This window comes from Aegilops tauschii, chromosome 6 (assembly GCF_002575655.3).
Source record: "Aegilops tauschii subsp. strangulata cultivar AL8/78 chromosome 6, Aet v6.0, whole genome shotgun sequence".
Lineage (NCBI taxonomy): Eukaryota > Viridiplantae > Streptophyta > Magnoliopsida > Poales > Poaceae > Aegilops > Aegilops tauschii.
Genome location: NC_053040.3, coordinates 442,932,429 through 442,937,435, shown reverse-complemented (window position 1 = coordinate 442,937,435; position 5,007 = coordinate 442,932,429). Strand labels below are relative to the sequence as shown.

Below are 5,007 nucleotides of genomic sequence, written 5' to 3'. Positions count from 1 at the left end.
ACTCCTAGGAAGGGGGAGGGCCACCCTCTGGGTGCCGGCCTCCCCCTCGGCCGGCTGGCCAGGCTTGCCGCCTTCTTGCTTCTCGCTGGCAGGTAGGGCCCGCCGCCTGCGGGCCGTACCGACAGCCCGTCTGGGGGCATGGCCCTTCTGGCTTGGGTGATGTCGCGGGCGGAGGGGCCACAATGCCGCACCGTGCAGGAGATCTCCGGCTTGTACGACGCACTGTAACCACGACTCGCCCTGGATTTGGGGTTGGCAGGCTTCACTGTTGCCACGCCCCGTCTCATCATCTTTATGGGGATGCAGACTTTGAGGGTGCTTGGGGCCGCCTGCTAGGAGCCGACCTCTCGAGAGGCAGCTCGCTTCGTGGCCATCTTCTGGGGCCAGCCGCCTTCTGGCTGCCGGCCGTTTGGACCAGCCGGTCTCAAGAAGGTGGCGGCCATGCATGGAGGTTTGAGGGGCGCAATTGGCCCCGATGTCTTAAAATGCCATGGGGGAACTGGGCTTGGCTTGGGATGAAGGCGGCCCAGGGCGCAGGAGCTCGCTACTAAAGGCGTTGTGCTCGTTACTGGAGAACAGAGCAGCGGCAGGAGGCAGCGAACAATGGCCGGCGCGCGAGGTGGGACTTGGCATGGCGGAACTCGCCGGGTCCGGCCGTGGGTGGCGCTGGACGCCAACAATCGGAGCACCCTACACCGCCTTTCTGCCTCTGCTCCTTCTTTCCTCCGCGCGCCTGAGCTCCTCGTTGTACGCCTCCCGGGAGGGCTCGCGCTCGCCGCTCGACCAGAGCCACCGCCAGCCAGTCGTCGTTGCACTTGCCGGCGACCCCTCCGCCCCCTCTGCACCACCCTCCACCTCAACTTTGGGTGCACATGTGTTTGTGGATGCTCTCGGTTATTTTTTGCACACAAGGTGTTCGTGTGTTTGTCCGAGCCAGCTTCTGTCACAAATCCTTGAGGTAAACTCCCACATGAATACATCATGAGGGTAACTCTCCTTCCATATGATTCAAAACATGGTAATCGGGTTACTAGAATAATGGTTTGCTAATTAATTTACATCATGTGGAGTTTCAAGACACATGGGTACGCCGGCTCCTATTGCTTGACAAATGTATATCTAGAGATTTTCTTTAACCGTATAAAGAAGTTACAGTTAGGTGTTGCCTTTTTTTTATGCCTAGACACATCAGCTTCAATAAGATCTGGGTGCTCATGGTGAGATATATATGCATGCATGTTGTTTTTGCTGCGCCTTTTTTTCTTTTATCTCTGCTGCACCTTTTTAGTTTTAGTTGCTGTTTACCTCCATCCGACTGAGTTGAGCTATCGGAGGTGCTGCAATGTTATGGTTTGGCATCTACAGGATGCCATCTCAGGTCATGGATCCACTGTAGCCGCTTTGTCCTTCACTGAGGACCTTCTCATCCCCCACAGAGATCAGAGGTAACCCATGCAGTTGGAAATTGATGCTCAAGTTCTTGCTTCAACAAATTTTGTTCCGGGTATAATTTATGGCCATGCCATGTATTAATTATTATTCTTATAATGGTCATCTGAATTTGCAGAGAAAATTAGATTTTGGAAGCAGGAATCCTTACCTCATAAGATGGATGAGCTGTAGGATTTAATTCTGTTAAGCTTGAATTAGTTTTTGATCATCATGTTCCTTGTATTAGGAATTCATTCATGCCTTCCAGCTCTAATTTTTTCATATTGTTGGTGTATGCTGGGAGTCACATTGTGAATGCTAGCAAACATTAGGATTGGGAGTCTTACCCTGTAGGTTATTAATATCTTTTCCACTATACTTAGGTTCAACAATTTAATTTGTATTAAGGTCACACAAGCAGTTTCGTTTTCAGATTACATCTCCAGGACGGCGACGGTGAGGTTGCATCTCTGCTGCCGTTCCACCCCCAGCCCCTTCTGCCTCTGTCCTCCTCCCAGACCTTGGAGCAGAAGCCCGCCTTGGTGTCACCCGTCGCCGACTCGGATCAGGAGAAAAAGGGCCCGATCCACACCTGAATTGCAAATTACCATGCTTGAAATTATCTCGCCATTCTAAAAACTTCGCCAGAACGCCAACCACCCATGCTCTACCTGAGGTATGCCATTTTACAATCTAAATCTCCAGATCACATGCCAAGATAAATGGGACATGTCTAATATGTTCAAAATTTCGAAAGAGCATGAGTTTTGATCATAACTTCCATTCCATCGTTGTTACCTTAGGTTCTTCTTTTACCATATGTTTGGCAAAGAAAAGTGTTGTGTATCTTATATTGTTGGAAGAAAGCTTTGATGCGTTAAGAGAACAATTAATGATGAACCTCCACCAGGACTTATATTAACTATTGCATATGAGAGTAAAGTAAATGACCGACAAAGGAAATGTTTCACACATAGCACTTCAGTGTAGCTGAAATTATTACTAACTAGATACGCCCTTTTACTTAAAGTCTTATACCAAGCTTTGCTGACTGTAGCAAGCTGAAGGATAGATCAAATTTATCTTGTTGTTTGTCTGTGTGCTGCAATATCTTTTGCAATGACTAAGCTGTAATTCTGTACTCGGGCGGTTTAAACCATCTCTTCAGCTGTCCTGCTTTTGGAAAAAGAGCAGCAGCTCTGTTGAATACCCAAGTTGATCCATTTTTACATTAGTTGACCTCATATCATCTATGTAAGGTTTCAGTCAAGCTTTTACTAACGGCCTGATGTAGATATAATCATACTGCTAAGTTCTTATAATAATGTCATCACAAAGATGTTCTGTTTGTTTGGTTAATCATAATGCTAATTTTCTGTAATTTTTTCATCTCGTCATTCTACCGACTTCACCGGAACACCATCACCTGTGCAACATCGACTTCACCGGAACCCGTGTTGCCGCTCCAATCGGTACTCATCGTTGTCCTGGCTAGATGTGATCAGCTTGATCCAATCATAGTTGGCAGTGGCGTGGCATTTTAGCTTACAATCAGTTCGGGTACTGATTGGAGCTGCTCTAGATTCTGATGTTGGGCTCAACCTGGATAGGTGGAATAGGTCGTGGATGTGGTGGCTGCTTTCTCCAATTAAATAATCCATAGAGTTGCACCATAAGATGGATTAATTACAAGTGGCTACATAATTCTTTGTTTGCCAAGCAAATGTCTATGCTATTTCCTACAAGAAACTTATGTTTGCTCTGTTTTCATTTCTGTTGGTAACATCAGTGCTTTTCCAAGAATTGTTTCTTCTTACCAACAGGGAGGTTGGTGTGTGAGGATGTTGTATTTAGATGCTTTCTAGATTTTGCACAAGCTCAGCAAAGTAATATTTCTGATTTGGTCGTGTTGGTAGCCTCGCATTGTTGTATTACACTGAGCTATCTTTTTGTTGGTTCTACGATCTTTGTCAAAGGTTGTGACATCTTCGAAGATGTTTGGTTTAAGAATCAGCGTAATTTTAGAGCAGCGATTTACATCTCCCTATTTATGTTTTCATGTGCACGGTCATAGCCTTAATTTGATACGTTTAATTGATAATGTAAGACTTATTTTTTTGCATATTGTATTTCTTGCTTCATAAGTTGACAAAGCTGCTCTATACATTTTGTCCTTTTTCTTGTTATGGGTGATCCTTTTGTATAGTTTATCTGAACAATGGTATGCTTCTCTATAAGATGCTCTTGCAGTTTCCTGTCAACAGGATACTCTTGTTGAGTTATTTTTGTGTGTGAACAGTTCAGGAGCTTTTCCCTGAACTGAGTGATCTAGAGGGATGCTCAATTCGCTATGGACGAAGTGGGAGGTCGAAGGTATAGATGCAATCTCATGTTTTTCTTTGTTCCATGTGTGTGTTCTATGTTATACATGGCAGTATTTCTGTATTGCAGGCAACAACTGAAGTTATATTTGCAAGGCGTGGTGATGTTGTTGCTGTGACGAGGAACGGTGTCCTATGAAAATGCAGATACTTGGGACTAACACTCTTGATCGAGCTACACTACCAACCGATAATGGAAGGTATGCTAGGAATGCTGCCAAGAGGTATGTTATGTTAGGTGCATTACTTATGGAATCACATGATAAGAGAATCAATGAATTAATATTTTGGGAGGTTGGATTCCTGATGTGCTTAGCTAGATTGACAATCTTTTCAGTACAAGTTGGCTGTACTAGTTTAGTCAGACTATTCACACACCAGCATATATATAGTCCTTAGGCCTGTTGATTTCCTGTGCCTGATCTATATATCATACCTGATCTATTCCAAACATGCATTCAGTAGTTTTGTAAAGCTATATATTCTTCTTATTTTAAACATTTGTTCTGTTTGACGAGATGCATCACCAATGTTCAGATGTGCCATTCTTCTCATAATTTGTGTTATTATTAGCTAGATAACCTAGATTTTTTCCTGTCTTCTGCAGGACACTAGGACTGCAGCTTAATTCCTAAATCTACATTTTAAGGAGAGGGTGGACTTTTTGAGTATACAGAAAGAAGTTGAAGGAGGACAACCACATGGTCACTAATTGTAGTGCCTGAGGGAGTAGCACAGGATCTTATTGCCAAAAGTATACTTGTACCGAAAAAGGCTTTCGCCCCGCTTTATATATAAAGCACCGATCAACAAGCATCCAGTATAAACACACGCCACCGCAACACACGCACACACCCAGAGCAGGATACATATGGGCTGAGCGCAGCAATGACACGTCTCCAATGTATCTATAATTTTTTATTGTTCCATGCTATTATATTATCTGTTTTGGATGCTTAATGGGCTTTATTATAAACTTTTATATTATTTTTGGGACTAACCTACTAACCGAAGGCCCAGTGCAAATTACTGTTTTTTGTGTGCCTATTTCAGTGTTTCGCAGAAAAGGAATATCAAACGGAATGAAACCTTCGTGAGAGTTATTTTTGGAACGAACGTGATCGTGGACGTCAAGAAAGAAGCAAGGAGGCCACGAGGCAGGGAGGCGCGCCTGCCCCCTGGGCGCGCCCCCACC

General features: G+C 44.5%; 1 long non-coding RNA gene across 4 annotated transcripts; it reads left to right on the top strand.

Annotated features, from left to right (window-relative positions):
* Positions 1 to 486: 486 nt before the first annotated feature.
* Positions 487 to 4,769, top strand: LOC109783515 (uncharacterized). Of its 4 annotated transcripts, none has more exons than XR_005760639.3 (4): positions 487 to 2,107; positions 2,927 to 3,804; positions 3,883 to 4,036; positions 4,420 to 4,769. It is a non-coding gene; the product is annotated as an uncharacterized lncRNA (long non-coding RNA). The 4 variants fall into 4 exon arrangements; XR_012188108.1 differs by having other exon boundaries at positions 488 to 2,107; positions 3,883 to 4,012; XR_006665602.2 differs by having other exon boundaries at positions 500 to 3,804.
* The last annotated feature ends 238 nt before the right edge of the window (positions 4,770 to 5,007 follow it).